Below are 19,548 nucleotides of genomic sequence, written 5' to 3' on the forward strand. Positions count from 1 at the left end.
CGCAGACCTACGCTGATTACAGCGGCCCATGAAGGTGTTGCGTCTGCGCATGCGGGTGCTTCGGCTACTGTAGCTCAGCTACAACAGCGTTTCTGGTGGCGGGGACTGTACAAACAGATGCGTGATTATGTCCTTCAATGTGACATTTGCTAGCAGATTAAGCCTTTAACTGCTGCGCGTCCGCCCCAGACACAGTAGTACATTTCTAATAACCCCCTTGGGTGTGTTTATTTAGATCACTGCGGTCCCTTTTCATCTGATACTGCGTATAAGTACATCTTAGTAGCAGTTGATTCATGCACACGCTTTGTGTGGGTGTGGCCGCACTGCAGCGCTGATTCACGAACTGTCATAAGAGACTTGCGTATCTTTGTAGGGATTTTTGCCTGTGGTACCTTACATTCGGATCAGGGTCCGGCTTTCGCCTCCAAGGTGTATAAGGATGCCATGACTTCGTTGGGCGTCCAAGTCAAGTTTTCGTCTCCATACAGACCTGAGGGTAATAGTGCTGTGGAACGGATGAAACGAGATTTAAAGCTGGCACTGGCAGGAATTGGCTGGCCTATATCAATGGCGTGCAGCGTGCTCTTAATAATCTCCCTAGAAGGTCTCTGGCTGGGCGGACCCCATACGAAATGCTTTTTGGTATCATGATGTATGTACCAGACCTTGACGGTCTAGACTCGGTGGCTCAGGCTGCCTCCTTTGACGTAGATGTACATTGCAATGTTTTACAGGATCTACAAAAGACAAGAGACAGTCTTGCAAAGGAACATTTGCCCTCCACCTCGGATGATGCGTTGCAGATCCCGGTAGTTGGCTGGCTACCCCAAGTTGGAGAACTGGTTCGTGAGAAGATCGAGAACAAGAAATAATTTGGTCCCTCTTATCGAGCTCCGGTTCCAGTGCTTGGTGTGAAGGGCACTAGAACAGTCATTTTACCACCACTTCCAGGCCGTAAGGAGAACAGGTATATCTCTATTGACAATGTCAAGATAGACAGAGTGGCTGATTCTTTTTAGTATGACACCGGCAGTCTCATTTCCCTCGATGTTGAGAAATTCTGTTTTGGCCCCGGTTTCCAGTCCTGTGCCTGATGTTGCTCTCGAGTTACCTGCAATTTCCAGTTCTTTATTGAGTATACTGCCTGGAACTCAAAATGATTACAATTAATATAATTATCCTACTGACTTATCGATGCCTGATTTGCAAACTCGCTTAGCTACAGAGTCCAGATTTTCATTTGACACTGTTTCCCACACATCTAAAACGCCCTCCAAGATTTCTGTTTTGGCAAGACTGTTTAAAAAACATTTTTTGATTCCCCCTTGGACTTATATTTGGATGGTGCTTTTTTTGGTTTACCTTTTTATGTCGATTGGTTTTGTGTTTTATTTTTTCCGTATCATCAATGGACACTATGTCGGGGAGAGAACTGACATTCGACATATCAATGGAACTTTGGCTCCCCATTCATCATCGCACAAAGTGCAGAGAGACTTGGCTTTTCTTAACATCACAGCTTGGCCTGTCTTAGATAGGATTGTATGGGATGCGGTTCGATTTCAAATTCATGGGCCCACTGAGGTTATTAATGTCCCTAATGTGCTTAGAGTGTCTATGGGGATGTGATTAAACAGAATATACGTTCTGATGATTGGGATGTTCAGGCCATTGAATCATTGTTTTCTGATTTAAAATTTTATACTGCCTTTGATGCTGAAGACTTGTACTTGGAGTCTGCTAATTACGGTGATCTGTATTGTTATCAACATTTTGGCAATCGCTACCTACACAAAGCTATTACCAGAAGGCTCACTGTAGATTGCACCCAGTGGGAACACTGTCCTGCTCCTATACAAGGCAGCTCTGCTACCTTTTTGAAAAGGTTCACTTACTTTACAGATTTTAATCAATCTAATCCTGATGCCTTTTATTTTAAAATGGCTGAGAAATCCAATTCCAAAGTTAGACTTACTGATACCAAATTATTGTATTCAAAGTCCTTTCTAGACCAGTTAGCTGTTGGGGGCTACGAGTTGTGGAAGGATACAATTGACCTTAAATCAGTTTGGGGTTCTAAAAACTGGCAAGTGCAAGGCACCTAGGCTTTGCACCGTGCATGCCTCATCCCGAACCATATGTTGTTTTTGAATTCTACTATTTCACAAACTACATGCTTTGGATTGGCTACTTCTAAAAGATTAAATGCTCCTTCTTTTCCTGATTTAGAGGAATATTCCGGTTGGGGTAATTTTACTAAATTTTCCATGAGAGAGTTACAAACTCTATTGTTGAATTCCTCCTTTAACATATCCAGTTTGGATCCCGAAGGCTGGTTGCTCTGGCACAGAAGTGCTGATTCATGCCAGCATCGTTTTCTGGGTTTAGCTCAAGGCTTTACACAGGTCAGGGTTGATCCCCGTTTTGAAAGTGGCCATTCTGTGACTACCTATTCTGTGGGCAAATTGTGTCAGAACTGGCTCAGACATTCTACCTTGGCGTGAGTTAAACTGCATTTGTCTAAACTGACTGATGATGTTGATTTTAATGATTTTATTAAAGGCCCGGCTAAAGGTAGATCTAAAAGATGAATATGTGCTGTTTATAACGAAATCTGGAAAGCTTCCCAGGTTGAGGCGGCTACTCGCCTTAGGGCTATAGATCAAGCAAATTTAGAAAAAGTGCTAGCAGTTGTAGATAACAGCATTAACACGCTCTCTTCTCGCATTTACACATTAGATAATATTGTGTCATCTGTTGTAGACATTGTGCAGGATGAAGTGTCCGCTTTGTACCACGGTCAGAATCAGTTGCGTTCCATTATGCAATTTGCATGGACATTGCAGACCCTTAAGGCGGGAAAAGTGCCTTGGCATTACATGAATACGTCATCCTTATTTGCCCCTTTTAATTTGACTGACAAGCAACGATTACTATCAATAAAGGATGCTTCTTTTTCCATGTTACAGATTGAAAAGTTAGAGCCTTTACCGTTTTCTGTGGTGGAACCCAATGCTGCTACATGGCTGATTCATGGTTTAATAACTCTGCCGTTTTCTTTATTTGCATTTAAAAATTGTGTGAAGTACTTTGCCATTGGCAGATACGAGCCTCTGGGAAGTTCTTATCTCCATGAAGCCTGGTCGCTTCCTTTTACATATAGATGTCTTAAGGAGGGAAGAGAAGTTTATTTGAATGGTGAAGAATGCAATAAAACACCGGATCATTCCTTAATGTGTCGACATATCCAATTACATGGCTCTTGCAACCAAAACGGGCCTAATTTAGCCTGTGTTTTGAAAGGTACACCCGTGCCTGCAATAGTTCCCACATTCAAGTTGCTGGCTAACGGGAGTTATTTACTTTTGAACAATGAGGATTGTTGTGGGTTAATAAAAGGGATTGCTTATGTTGTTACAGACAGTGAACGTGTAGTTTGTTGCAAGAATGTAATGTATCCACCCCCCCATGGGAAACTTGATGTTTCTATCTGGCCTAAGATTCCGACCTTGAAAGCAGAGTTCAATAAGATGAGTCACATAAGAGCTCTATTGTCCCAGAAAGAAGTTGCCCTCACATCTGCTCGTGAAACATTTGTCCTTTACGTGGCAAACACTCGCACAGAGGTGCATGCCTTATTAAATACTGATTTGCCCTTGTACTTCTGTGAATTAATTCATACTATCTTCAATGCATCCTCCACTTCGGGGCTGGCTCACTTTTTTAAAGTTGTAAGCAGTGGCTTGGTGACTTCCTTCCAAAAGATTTTCGGAGTCATTCCAGCTTTCTTTCATTCTATTTTCTCCAGCCTGTTTGGTGGATTTCCCTTGCTTCTGGCTCTTGCTGCAGGCGTGCTATTGCTGTTCTGTCTATTTCAAAATGGATCATCCTGTGTTGCAAGACGGGCTGTCTCAGCTAGTGCTCCTTCGCGCCCGGATGCTTGAGTACTATGGTGCGTTTTCCGCTTGCTGCACTGAGTGCAGCTTATGGATTATCGTTTCGATTTTCCTACTTTACATGCGTTCAGCCTGTTTTCCATTGCCTGAGTTGCGACTTCGAATGGGCCCTGGATTTGTGTCTCTGCAATACGGTGTCTCTCGATGCTGATTATAATCAACTTATGAGTCCCTTAGTTACTCATGAATTGCTTTGTTCTGATGGAGGGATTATGGCCTTTCCAGAGATGCATGGTATTCTGGGTCGTTGGAATGTGTTCGCAGCGGCGCAAGATTTCTTGGCTCGTAGTTTCCTCGAGAACCCACCGAATTGTCCACTGATGGTGCAAGAGGCTCCAGTGATCGAAGAGCATGTATGTTCTTTCCCTTTGTTAAATTGGATGGCTGATCTGTTTTCAGATGATAACAGTGACTTCCTGTTGGAGGCTGTTGCTGCATATTTTGCCTATCATTATTGGGGTGAACTGTGTTTGCAGTCTCAGTTTTTTGACCTAAACATCTCGTTGGATTTTTGGATTTTTTTTCTGGGACTCTCAAAATTTTTTGGGGAGGACTTGCCTATTGACTTTATCAATGTCCTTTACTGAGTTTTTTCACGACTATTGTATTTTTTGTCTTCGATTTTTTAAGTGCCAAATTAGAGACTTGTGTTTGAGCTATCGAACTTGAACTCTGCGTTCCTAAATTGTCCCTTTATACTTGTCCTGTCAGTGCTTGGATCAAAGGGAGGGTGTCTTGTGTATTGGTTTCACCTTTGCACTGTGCTAAGTTGGCATGTGCTAGTTAGAATTTTAAACGCCATTTTTCCTTTCCAGCTGCCTCTGCACATGACACATTTTGTGATTAATGCTTTTCCCCTAGTTAGGTATTTTGCTTTACACGAGAATAACATGTTTGCTTATAATATCAGTCTTGCTTGGTAAGCTATGTCTGTACAATGAGTGCTGAGGCCTTCAAGGTTATTTCGAAACAGCGCTTATTGTTTGGATTGATCAGCGCACAGAGTAGACATTATATGGATGCAGCTGTGGCCAACTTTGGGTTTAGGGGCGAATGATACTGCACTGCGCAAGGCAGGAGAGACACACTTGATGAATATCCGTATGCAGAGTGTTGGTGTAGGAGATGATGTGATCCATTCCTGCTGAACCCAAAGGTATGGGCCCGCCCTTCTAAAAACCCAAAGAGACCTTCTGTAGATATAATATAATATACTAGCTAGGGAGGGTAAACTGAGGTTCTATTTAGACCTGTTTCCTTTAGCATTTTAACATGCTTTCACCCTTTGTATTTTATGGAATAGTAACCATGTTGTTAACCTTGATCTTTATATGTTTGCTTGTATTAGCTAAGATACTGCGTTTGAGAACACTGCATTAGAAATAAACATTTCAAACTTGCATGTGTCCTCATTGACTCCTCGTTCTAGATTGATATGTTAGTATAACGAAAGAGTGTTCATGTGTTCCACGTTACCTGAGGTGTTCTAAGTCCATGTTCTGAGTTGTCTAAATCATTGGGGTTTTGTAAGTTCCAAATAAGCTACTGAAAGCTAGTCTGGTAGGGGATTTTGGATGCTGGGGTGAGTTTTGGCACACCCTAATTCACTGAGGTTCCAAGTCTCTATGCACAATTCTGTATATGAGCAGTAATCCCTGCTACAATCTATCTCATGGATAGTAGTGCTGGATTTGAACCACTTTGACATCCACGCTGGTCTGAACTCAGTGGATGGTTTCCTACCACTAAGTAGTTCGAAAGGGGAGACACCCGTGGGTGAGTGGAGTGTTTTCCTTTAAAACCATAGCATTGTTCTCACACTAGCGGGTATGGCTTCGAATGAATGAATGAGTACAGATTTGTATAGCGCTGGCTACCCGGGGGCATCCCAGCGCTTTAGACCCATCTCAGACAAATCACTCAGCAGAACAGGAAGGTCTTCAGCCGCTTTCTAAACTGTAAATGATTAGGCTCAAGCCGCAGGTAATCGGGCAGCTGATTCCAACTTTTTGCTGCCTGTACTGCAAAACGTCGGCCCCCTGTACGAGAACGCTTGATCCTCAGGACAGAGAGCAGATTGCGGTGGTTGGATCTAAGAGTTCTGGGCCCTTGATGGTGCCTCAGGAGAGGGCACAGAATGGCAGGGCCCTTGTTGATTATTGATTTGTGGGCCATACACAAGGCCTTAAACTGGATCCTTTCCTGAACAGGTAACCAGTGTAGAGCCCGGATGGCCGTCTTCACCGAGCTGTGTCTAGGGACATCCATAAGCATTCGGGCTGCGCAGTTCTGAACTGACTGGAGTATCTTAATGGTCCCTAATGGTGCCCCCAAGTAGACCGCGTTCGCATAGTCAAGCCGCGAGAGGATCAAGGACTGAACCAGGATCCGTCTTGCCTCGAACGGAAGAAGGGTCAGGACCTTCCGTAGGATCTTCAGAAGGCCGTAACAGGTAGCGGTGACCTTACGGGCTTGAACTTGAAAACTAAAGGTGGGATCAAGCCACACCCCCAGACTTTTAATTTGCTCCTTCGGGGGAGGGGGCGGACCCAAACATATGGGCCACCAAGCGTCAAGATTGATGGGGGCCTTATATCCCAGCATCATAATCTCTGTTTTTGAACCGTTAAGTTTCAGAAAAGAGGCATCCATCCAATCGAGGACCTTGGTGAGACACGGGGAAAGGTTATTGGCCCCGGAATCCACAGCATCTGCCCTAGCCAGGGAAACCACCAACTGCGTATCGTCGGCGTAGGTGACCAATTGGATTCCCCAGGGAAGGACCTCATTAGCCAGGGGCCTCATATAGATATTAAATAGGGTCGGGCTCAATGAGGATCCCTGGGGAACGCCGTAATGCAGTGGGAATTGTTCGGATGCTACTTCCTCCTCGAAAAACTGCAAAGGATCTGTTAGCAAGGAAGGACCGAAACCAATTAAGGGCGGTCCCCACAATGCCAACCTCCCGCAACCGCTGGAGAAGGAGTGTGTGGTTTACAGTATCGAAGGCTGCGCTGAGGTCCAAAAGGAGTGTATATGTATCAAGGACCCCCTGAATTAACGAATCTCACAATTCCTAGGCCAGGGAAATATACATGAATGAAAAGTAACAACCTAGGACATTTAGCAGTACAGATCACATGTAAATTAGACACGATATAAAAGTAAACTACAGCCAGCTAAAAAAACAGATTTTTATTAAACAATTAGCACAAATAAAAAAATCATTCATATAGCATCAAATGACAATTGTAAAATCACATTAAGTACCTAACAATTACATCTAATATATTCATACATATAAAATATACGAGTAAGTGGCATGAAAATTCGGTCTCTACGCGCGTTTCGGCGGCCAGCGCCTTCTTCTTGGAGCAGCCACACAATATCTACAAAGTTAAAAAAATGCATTGAATAAAAATTATATCAATTCCAACTCTCAAATTAAAAAGCATGTTTCTAAACATTTCTCATTACATAAAAGATCAGACTTTAAAATTATTTTAGCAGCTGTAGAAGAGGAGAGTGCAACCCCATAGTGCACACATGTCTTGTCATTTCCTTAAAAAGAGGAGCCATTGGTGGTCAATTGGTTTTTCCAATGATGGGCAAACGTGGAGAACTGAATTCTCTGAAAATTATCATTTATAATCAGCACACTCTAGGTTAATGTTTGATAAATCTCTGGTGGTATTCTAGAGAGACAGGGTGGAGTAACCCGTTTCCTATATTGCACAATCGATACAAGTAGTTCTTTAACTTAATTGGTGGTATTCTTATGTCTCAGGCTACATGGATAGGTTTCTATATATTAGAGGGTTTGATACTTACTAAGTATTTATTCTATCAATGCGTTGCTATTAAGATAAATCTTTTCCTTCTCTCATTCGAAATCTTTTGGTGATGAAATGATAAAAACTGAGGAAAGAAAGGACAGTTCTATATTTGTCTGTTATTCAGTAAATTACCATAAAGATCAGTTGTTTAAATCAGTACTTATGTTACCTGATTCCTTCGATGAGTGTTTAGTAAGTCCCGCCAACCGGAACCCTTATTATGATGATACCAGATGAAAATTGTTCTTGATTATTTCTGGATTTCTGATTAATGTCATGATTTGGAAGAATAAACATAATGGATGCTTAGGCATATTATTTATTAACAGCTATTTTCTTATTTCAAAGGCTATCATCTCATGGTTTTAGAAAAATACTTAAAATATGTGGGTTTAAAATTTCTTACCTCCTAAACTTTATCTAATTGGCCTTGGATTTGGTCCAACAGACTTCAAATTGATAGTTGGGCTATTTTTCTCAAGGAACTGATAACCTAGGGGGGTATATGAATGTTGTAATGACACTTTTAAACATATGCTGTATCTATAGTGCTCCCCATATTCCTTCTATAGCACGCTATGTCTTACCTGAGGAAAAGAAGGATGCTTATCTCAGGTTTCTGGTTAAGAAAGATGCTAGTCCTTAGGAGTATTCCAGGTAAAAATTAAAAGATCTCCCTGCCTGTTAATAAAAAAAGAATATAAGAGGAGACAGGAGTCACTGGATGATAAATCTCAAACTCTATTCTCATTACCCTTAAGTGGTTGCTTTTTAGGGGCCTCTGATGCGAATTTTACCTGTAAATAGTCGGCAGGGCTCCCTATGTCCGGTGGCGGGAATAGGCGTCTTGATGAGCGATAGCGCGGGAAAAATGGAGAGTGTGAGTCGGTTTCCTAGCGCCATTATTTATATGGTCCTTAAGTGCTTTGGATTGCTAACACCTGCACTCACGTAGCTGGGACGTGAGGGTGCGGAGTTGCGGAGTTGCGGAGTTTTAATCAAACAGTCGCGGAGTTTGAAAAGCTATTCCCTGGTTGGATCTAATTTTCCTAGCCTAGGCAATGTAAACACTGGCATGAATGTAAACATTGCCTGCCAACCAATCACAAGCAAAGAATTGGCGTGAGCCAATCAAACGCGAGGCTAGGAAAATTAGATCCAACCAGGGAATAGCTTTTCAAACTCCGCGACTGTTTGATTAAAACTCCGCAACTCCGCAACTCCGCACCCTCACGTCCCAGCTACGTGAGTGCAGGTGTTAGCAATCCAAAGCACTTAAGGACCATATAAATAATGGCGCTAGGAAACCGACTCACACTCTCCATTTTTCCCGCGCTATCGCTCATCAAGACGCCTATTCCCGCCACCGGACATAGGGAGCCCTGCCGACTATTTACAGGTAAAATTCGCATCAGAGGCCCCTAAAAAGCAACCACTTAAGGGTAATGAGAATAGAGTTTGAGATTTATCATCCAGTGACTCCTGTCTCCTCTTATATTCTTTTTTTATTAACAGGCAGGGAGATCTTTTAATTTTTACCTGGAATACTCCTAAGGACTAGCATCTTTCTTAACCAGAAACCTGAGATAAGCATCCTTCTTTTCCTCAGGTAAGACATAGCGTGCTATAGAAGGAATATGGGGAGCACTATAGATACAGCATATGTTTAAAAGTGTCATTACAACATTCATATACCCCCCTAGGTTATCAGTTCCTTGAGAAAAATAGCCCAACTATCAATTTGAAGTCTGTTGGACCAAATCCAAGGCCAATTAGATAAAGTTTAGGAGGTAAGAAATTTTAAACCCACATATTTTAAGTATTTTTCTAAAACCATGAGATGATAGCCTTTGAAATAAGAAAATAGCTGTTAATAAATAATATGCCTAAGCATCCATTATGTTTATTCTTCCAAATCATGACATTAATCAGAAATCCAGAAATAATCAAGAACAATTTTCATCTGGTATCATCATAATAAGGGTTCCGGTTGGCGGGACTTACTAAACACTCATCGAAGGAATCAGGTAACATAAGTACTGATTTAAACAACTGATCTTTATGGTAATTTACTGAATAACAGACAAATATAGAACTGTCCTTTCTTTCCTCAGTTTTTATCATTTCATCACCAAAAGATTTCGAATGAGAGAAGGAAAAGATTTATCTTAATAGCAACGCATTGATAGAATAAATACTTAGTAAGTATCAAACCCTCTAATATATAGAAACCTATCCATGTAGCCTGAGACATAAGAATACCACCAATTAAGTTAAAGAACTACTTGTATCGATTGTGCAATATAGGAAACGGGTTACTCCACCCTGTCTCTCTAGAATACCACCAGAGATTTATCAAACATTAACCTAGAGTGTGCTGATTATAAATGATAATTTTCAGAGAATTCAGTTCTCCACGTTTGCCCATCATTGGAAAAACCAATTGACCACCAATGGCTCCTCTTTTTAAGGAAATGACAAGACATGTGTGCACTATGGGGTTGCACTCTCCTCTTCTACAGCTGCTAAAATAATTTTAAAGTCTGATCTTTTATGTAATGAGAAATGTTTAGAAACATGCTTTTTAATTTGAGAGTTGGAATTGATATAATTTTTATTCAATGCATTTTTTTAACTTTGTAGATATTGTGTGGCTGCTCCAAGAAGAAGGCGCTGGCCGCCGAAACGCGCGTAGAGACCGAATTTTCATGCCACTTACTCGTATATTTTATATGTATGAATATATTAGATGTAATTGTTAGGTACTTAATGTGATTTTACAATTGTCATTTGATGCTATATGAATGATTTTTTTATTTGTGCTAATTGTTTAATAAAAATCTGTTTTTTTAGCTGGCTGTAGTTTACTTTTATATCGTGTCTAATTTACATGTGATCTGTACTGCTAAATGTCCTAGGTTGTTACTTTTCATTCATTCCTGAGGTCCAAAAGGACCACCGCAGCGCAGCCTCCTCCATCCCAAATTTTCCTTGCCTCCTCCACTACTGCGACCCGAGCAGTCTCAGTTCCATGCCTCGTTCTAAAACCCGTTTGGGTGACATGCAAGGCGCCCTCATCCTCAATAAATGTTGATAGTATGCGGTTGACATATTTCTCTGCAATTTTGCTAACCCCTCGCAGGAGAAAGATAGGTCTATAATTGGACCATTCTTCTGGGTCAAGGCTAGGTTTTTTTAGCAGAGCTTTGACACTGGCCTGCTTCCACCGAGGGGGAACTACACCTGCCGCCAGAGAGGAGTTAATAACATCCTTGATAACAGGAACAACCATGTCAGAGGCCTGTTTTAAAACTGAAGGCGGGGCAATGTCAGAGGGGGAGCCAGATTTAAGGTTCCCGAGGAGCCCTTCAGCCGTAGGTAGATCTAGTGGCGGAAAGGACTCGAGTTTCGTGAGGGAGGTCGGTTCAGAGGGAGGGATCGTGGACTCGGTGACACGTGGGGGTGGAAAAGCTGAGTATACGTTGGCAACCTTCTTGGCGAAGAAGTGGGCCAATTCGGTGCACCGTTTCTGGGGATCATTTACCTCAATAGACGGACATGGTGGAGTAACTAGAGATTTAAAGATTTTAAAAATTTCCCTGGGTGAATTGGCGGCATCAGCAATTTTTCCTTGGTAATAGGATGATTGTGCCATTTGAAGGTGCTTCTTATAATCCCTAAGAACCATCCTATACTCATTTTTATTCTCGAGGGAGAAGTCCTTTCTCCACTTTCTTTCCGCCATCTTGCAGCCCTGTTTAAGATCCTTCAGATCAGTGGAGTACCAAGGCAGTTTATTCCCACCGGTGCGATGATTAATCTCATTTACAGGCAGGATGGGATCGAGAGAGGTCTCTAGCCACCTGTTGTTGTGGTCAATGGCCCACCTTGTAAAATCCCCAATGAGTCTGTTGAGTTCTCCACCAGCCCATTAGTTTGGGGATGGTAAAGTGAGCTTTTGAGATGAGAGATTGAGGATTCTTTTAAAAAATCTTCTACATCAGATGAGACAAACTGTACCCCATTGGCTGAAATTATGGTCTTTTGAAAATGTCTTTCATAAAGTCAATAATTTCTTTTGAGTCAGCTTAGGATACAAATCTGACTTCGAGCCACTAAGAATAGTAGTCTAATATAACAATAGCAAACTTAGACTGGTGGGGCAAGGTGTGGAATGGTCCCAAAACATCAATATCCAACTTTTCCCAAAGAGACTCAGGCAGGTATGGGAGTGAGGGGGGGATTGGTTGTGTGGAGGTTCTTATCGCAATTTGCACAAATGATGCACTCTAAAACAAGAGCATCGATGTCTCTATCCATTTTGGGCCACCAAAAGTTCTAACAAATTCTGCGTTTGGTAAGTGTGGCACCCAGGTGTCCCTTGTGGACCTTGGTTAACATTGTTTTTCTAATGTTGACAGGAGGAACTATTTGATCTCCTCTGGAAACTAGACCATCTTCTAGCGATAGTTAATCACAAACTTTCACAAAAGGTTGTACATCAACATTGACATTTCTCTCTTTAGGCCACCCATGGACAATGTATTGTTCAACAGCTTTCAATGTATCATCCGAGTCCATAGCCGCGTACCAGCTGCTTTCAACTACAGAGCACACATTATGTAATTCTACCCCAGCAATTATGCAATCTTCGTGTTCGTCAACATCAATGCACTTCTCGCCAAGGACAGACTAGTTGGGAGCAGGAGGCAAACATGATAGAGCGTCCACTCAGACCTTTTTCCCACCCGCGATGTGTAAGACCTCAAAGTTGAATTGGAGAAGTTTGGACGCTAGCCGGGCTATGCCGTGCGTGGTGTTGTGATGGTTGTTGTTCCCCAATATGGCAACTAATGGTTTGTGATCTGTTTGTAAAGTAAATTTCCTGCCCCATGAGTAACACTTGAACTTTTCAATGCCCCACCAGCAAGCAAGTAGTTCCTTTTCTATAACTGAATAGTGTGTTTCAGTGTCCCTCAGCACCCTCAAAGCAAACCCAATGGTATGTTACTGAGGACCCACGTCATGGGTTAGGACTGCACCCAGACCAAAACAACTTGCATCCACTGTCAGGGTACAAGGTACAGAGGGTTCAAATGGTTTTAAGGCTTTAACTGTGCTTAGTTGTTCCTTGAGCCATGAAAATGCTTGTTTGCAGTCTTCATCCCACACAAATTCAGCTTGGTGTTTGAGCAATTTTGATATGGGGCGGACTCTGGTGGCATATTTGGGAATACAACGAGAATAAAACCTAACAGACCTAACAGAGATTTCACACCAGCTTTGTCTTTAGGGGCAGTGGCCTCTGCAATGGCTTGTATTAGACTGGGTTTAGGCGTGAAACCTGTGCTGGAGATGGTGTGACCTAGATATTCCACAGAGTCTTTAGAAAAGACGCATTTGTCGTGTTTGAGAACCACTACATGGTCTTGAAAAATTGTAAAAATCTGCTTCAAGATTTCAACATGTTTTTCCTGGTCAGCACCATATATGAGGACATCGTCTTGGAAGATTGCCACATTTTTGATCCCTTTGAGTAGATTGACCATGAGCCGCTGAAAAACTGAAGCGCCGAGGCCAGACCAAAGGGCATTCGACAGAATTGAAACATGCCAGATGGAGAATTAAATGCTGTTAGAGGATGCGAGTCCTTGTCAAGTTCTACCTGGTGGTATGCTGACGCCAGGTCGAGTTTGGAGAATATTTTGGCTCCTGCAACTACAGCCAGCATATTCAATATGTTGGGTAATGAGTGCGAGTCCACCCAGATTACTTTATTCAAGCTGCGTAAGTCAATGCAGATCCTCAATTTTTTTTTTTTTGTGCAACAACTAAGGGCGATGTCCAGTCTGAAGTTTCGATGGGCTTGATCAATCCTCTCTTGCGCATAGAAACCAGCTCTTTCTCCAAATCTTCCCTTATACCGAATGGCACTATTCTGAGTTTGTGTTTCACAGGTGTAGCATCATCTCTAACTTTTATTGCATGTTTGAACCCTTTGATTCTTCCTAGTTTTCCTGAAAAGACTTTTGGAAATTTGTTAAGCAATTCTTCAACATGTGTGGAGTCGGGAATGGCCAACACCTGTTCTTTAGCACCAGGGCATAGCATCATGTCAAACAAACCTTGATGAAACCACCCTAATATGTTCAACCCGTGTATAGCGACATATATCTTGCCATATATGCGCCTATTCGTGAACTCCATGACATCCTCAAAATAAACTAAGAGATCGATTTTTCGTCCTTCATGGGAGACGGGGGCATGGTCCGGGGGAAGATGAGGCCTTCCACTCCAGTTAGCATTAAAGAGGGATTCCGTGATCATGGTGATTCGTGCACCTGAGTCCACCAACAGGCGTAATTTCTTATCACCAACAACTATGCTGGCATAAGGATCAACACAATCATTAGGATCACCAATTCTAATATTGCAGTCCTTCACAACAAGAACCAAGTCTTTTAATTCTCCTAAAGGATCCTCGTTTTCACTGTCACTGGAATCTTTGACACATGCTATCTGCACATTGTCTCTCTTTTTACTCTGACAATCTTTGTCAACGTGGCCTACTTTGCCACAGGATAGACATACGCCGTTTTAGGTTTCGCCTCGCGTCCGCTGCGCAGCAGCGTTCGCGCAGGCGAAATCTTTTGAGGAGCAGTCTGGGGCTTTGTCCCGCCTCTCTGTTCCATTGGCTAGCTCCATAAATGGAGGCTAGCCATTGAAACAGAGATGCGTCAATCATTGCCCGAGCAGATTCGTGGGCGTTCCGGGGATTTTTTTGCTCTCCGCCCCTTTGTGAACGTCATTGCGGCGGTGGGCGATGGTTTATTTATTTTTTTTAAATGTTTTTTTGGGTCATTCCTCCAGGCCGACCGCCGCCGGAAGAAGTCCAGGTGAGTGCTCCCCTCCCCTCCCGTTGTCCGTGTGCCCGTTCCCACCCCCCCTCCCGCTGTCCGTGTGCCCCCTCCCGCTGTCCGTGTGCCCATTCCCGCCCCACTTGTAAATGCTTGTAAGTTAAGACATGAAGCACCAAAGTTTTTTATCGATGCCAAAGCGCCTGACTTGCCCTGAGATTTACGCGTGCTTCTGGGTGTTGCTGTCTTTTGAACAGACCTGCTCGAGAAAACACTTCCAATCGAAAAAGGGGATGCTCCTGGGGCACTCTCTGTGAGGCAAAGCTTTATTAGTGCTACCGAGCACTGTTTGGAGGGGCCCATTCTAGACCGATACCTCAACATGGTTTTAGTGGTGCTAATTGAAAACTGTTAAATCTGAATCTGGTGGTCAAAATGCACACAGCTTCCTGCCAGTCACGCAGTATCAAAGCACTGTGGGCGCTACTAATACTAATTTCAGGTCTATGTTTATGCAGGGAATCCCGGCTACAAGTTTTTTTGTCTGTGTTCTGCTACCATTTACTGAAAACATGCTTAGATTTCGAAACAGCTGCCGCTTTCAGATCAGCATTTTCCGAGGCCACACACATCCAACCACATGTGCGGTAACATAACAGAAGCCCAGCTGGGAAAGGCTCTTGTAACATAACCTCGCCTAAGGAGACCAGGCGCTCTCGTACAAAGACCCATTTCTCGATGGAGCTGGCGAGTTTAATTGCTGCAGATAGAGCCCCCGATTTGCATACCGCATCCGCTGTGCAGGTTCTCTGCAGCCCTGCCCACTTGATACATTTTAATTACTTCGTTTATGCCATTGCACATTCGAAATGGACACTGCACTTTGTTTTTTAAATATGCTACCTCCCCACTTTACGGCCGGCCACAGCTCTTTCATCGCAGTGGATCGGTTCCACAAGAGCGATGTGTGTGTGCGGTCCCAGCAATAGCTCTCCCTTGTCCTGGTAAGTGCATATTACTGCTGTGTTGCAGAAGTTACACAGACTGCCACCGCGAAGTGTACGGAACGGTATTCAGCCGGTGTGAGAACATGCGAACGCGCTCCCTGTCCTATAGCTGCCTCCCCCTCCCTCCTGCTTGGTTCATTTATGGCGTCAACTGTTTTTTTTTTACTGTGCTTTCAGTTTCATTGCGACTGTGCACATTTGTTTACATGTGGCTACCCGTATTTACTTTACCGCGGCTGCATGGACGAGAAGTAGCAGGGGGCACAGCCACACGGACGTCCCCACCCTCACTACAGTAAGGAGCCGCTGTCAGATGAGTTTGGGCAGAGAGTTCACTAAAGTGACGTACCGGGACAGGGTTAAACTGGAGTATTAGGAAGAGGGAGGCGAGTGTGTGTACAGCGCTACAGGGAGCAACATATACCCGGAGAGTATACACAGGGGCAGCGGGCACTCACGAACCAGGACAGTGGGCACTGTCTCATGGGTGAGGGATGGTCATCGGTACAAGACAGTGACGAACGTGCCACCACCACCATACAGGGGTTAGAAACGTGTTTGCCTCAGTGGACAATGTGTTACTGGGCCTGTGCCCACAGAAGGTAGGTATTTGGTTCACTGAACAGTAGGCTCTATGGCCAAAGTGCACCACTAGTTGATACAAGAGAGAGAGTGTAGAGTGCCACGAAGCGGTGGGGGCTTGTTTTGTTAGGCACGGGGAGAGTGTGTGTGTATGTGTGGCTCTGGGTGTGTGTGTGTGTGTGTGTGTGTGTGGCTCTGGGTGTGTGTTTGTGTGTGTGTGGCTCTGGGTGTGTGTGTGTGTGTGGCTCTGGGTGTGTGTGTGTGGCTGGCTCTGGGTGTGTGTGGTTGGCTCTGGGTGTGTGTGGCTGGCTCTGGGTGTGTGTGTGTGGCTCTGGGTGTGTGTGTGTGGCTCTGGGTGTGTGTGTGTGTGGTAGTAATTGCTGTCTGCTGAGCTCGTCCGTAGGGTACAATAGGTCTCACATTTGCGAGAGATTAAGCTATTGGCAATGTAAATGACAATGCCATTTATTTATCTGTTTTCAAAACCAACACATAGATACAAATTTTGTCATTTACAATGCCAATAGCTCTAACTTTTCCAAAGGCGAAACCGTTGCATTGTAAATGCTTGTTTAGCTGGGGATGGCCTACCATTTTTTGTTTGTACTGAGTTACCACACCTAAAACAAATGTCAGTTCTTCTAAAGAAACTACTCTTTGTGGTTTCTTTCACAATCTTGAAGTTAGAAATGCGCACAGGAGTGACCGTTTCAGTGTTCTTCTTTTCAAGTTCCTGCACAGATGTTTTTGATGTTTCTATACTTTTTGCGATGCGTATAGACTCTTCAAGAGAGGGGTTGACTAATGACAGGAGTTTGTGTCTGAACGATCTGTAGGAACATTGGCTTATGAGTTGGTCGCTGACTAACTGTTCACTGAAATTCTCAAACTCACAGTCAGCGATCATTTTCCTAAGTGCAGTGACGCATGTGTCTACATCCTCATCACTCTTTTGTGTACGTTTGAAGAATTTGTGTCTCAACACCACTATGCGAGGTTGGACATCATATCTCTTGAGTAATTTCCTGATGGTGCTCTGATATTCATCTGGTTCCTCCCCTTCCCCTGCTTCTGCCTCAGGTAGGTGTTTGAGTGTGTCCCTCCCTTTGAATTCTAATGAATTGAGCAATAAAAATGTTTTCCTTTCTGGTCTGAACCTGTGTGCACCAATGGCCCCTAGATAACTTTCAAATGCATAGAACCTTTGCGCGATTTAATGGGTGGTTCTCCTGGAGTTTCAAGGAATGGAGGTGGAGGTTGCACAGATTGCATTGCAAAACCAAAGATTAAAAAAATTAGTAAATAAAAATGAAGTAAGTTAAACTCTGTTTAAATGGTAAAAAAAACACTTCATGAAAATATAGTAACATTTTCTCTTGAACACTGGCACTAGTATTGTTGTACTATTAGTGTGAATTGTAGAGTGAAAGAATGAAATATGCCAGCAGGAATAGATGTTAGAAGGAACCAGTGTATAAGCCCATGATGAGTAAATCCCTTTAAATTTCAAACAAGAAGAAAGGGCTGGTGTGCGTGTCACCGAGTGAGCCAAAGCACGCCTATGTCTCTGCATTGTTGAGCTAAGGTATGCGTGCCACCGTTCTTTAGAAGTCTGAGTATACGTGAAGAAGAATAGGTGTGCGTGTCACCGAATAAGCTGATGCACGCTGGATATAAACTCTAATCCAGTGTAAGTGCTCTGTAAGATTCTTTGTGCATGTGTCTAATACGTACAATATACTCATTGTTTGCTCCTGCAAAAATGTTAAGGTGAGCGTGTCACCAATAGAAGATGCACGCAGAAAAGTGCTGGTAAAGCGGTGAATGTTTAAAAATAGAAAATTAGTACCTTATTTTTTTATTGCGTCGCAATGAGACATGAAAGTGTACTACTCAGGCGCGGTTCCTCCATTGGGGAATGGGGGCGTAGCCCCCCCTGCCGCCCGCAGCTCCCTCGGCGTTTTTTAGTTAAGACTGACAATCATGTCAATGAATCAACATGATGTCAGAGCGCCCTGCCCCTTCAGAGTCTGAAGGGGTGGGCGGTCTGGCGTCATGTTGATTGATTGACATGATTGTACAGGCACCAGGCAGCCAGCAACACAAGTGCGCATGAGTGGGGATGGAGGGTGAATTTTTACCCGTGCCCACTCATGCGCACTTGTGTTTTTGCTTCGTTGCGCATGCCCATTAGGAGCCCTAATGGGCGTGCTGCGGGCGAGAAGGTACCTGTGCCCCTGGCCCCAGGATTGGCCGAGAGGGGCTGCTGTGAGTCACAGGCTCAGCCCCTCTCTGCCAATCCTGGCGCCAGGGGCGCTGTGAGCCTGTGACGTGAGGGGAGCAGAGCCCAGAGGTGGCGCGGACCGGGACCGGCAGCAAGGTAAGAGTGTCTGTTTTTCTTTTATTTTAAAGTGTTTGGTGCAAGCGTGCGTGTATGTATGAATGTTTGGTGGAGAGTGTTGCGAATGGATGTGTTTGTGTGTATGCGTGTCAATTGGACAGTGGTTAATTACTTTAAGATTGGGCACGCTGTATTTTAAACTTGCCTTTCCATCTCCAGGGTGAAGGAACGGGGGGTCTCTCGCCATTTGGATGCAAGAGGCTTTCTATACAGGACAGTTGCCACAATGTTATATTTTGCACTTTATACTCGGGCCAAAACGCTCCTTTTTCGGTATTGATCTTATGCAAGTCAAATTTTAGAAACCATAAAGTGGGGTTCATACTCTTGCAATCTTTGGGCTCGAGGGATCAGTATTTTTCATTATTACATTTTAAAAAATGTGCCTTCTACATCTGGAAATGCTACAGTACCTACGGTATCATTTCAATAGATGTATTTTAGTATACCCGAGTTGTTTTAATCGTTTCTACGAGTGTTGCTCTTAGGCAACAGAAACAATGCCACCAGCACCTGGCTGGACTGGACTAGGCGGGAAAATAAGCATAAGGCCTCAGAAAACTGGGGTGAAAACTTTACACACATTTGTTGAACCTGCTCACTATCATTACAGTTCCCTTTGTCCAGACACAATCGACATATATTATAATGCTATTATTCATGACTGCAGGGACGCCTGCATAGTCAGTATGTTTCCGTAAAGGGCTGCTGACTGATCAATGGGTGCAGGCAAGATGACTGCTCATGCATCAGGTCTTTCTTAAAGAGTCTCCACCTGACAGCCTGCTTTTACCAAAACCACTTAGTGTCCAGTCGTCTTTTATTGACAGCAACATCCAGTTTTGTATTCCAGCTCAGACCTTCCTAAGTCAACGCACCTTCTCATTGATGGTGAGGGAGCACTAC

The sequence above is a fragment of the Lissotriton vulgaris genome, chromosome 6 (genome assembly GCF_964263255.1).
Source record: "Lissotriton vulgaris chromosome 6, aLisVul1.2, whole genome shotgun sequence".
Taxonomy (NCBI): domain Eukaryota; kingdom Metazoa; phylum Chordata; class Amphibia; order Caudata; family Salamandridae; genus Lissotriton; species Lissotriton vulgaris.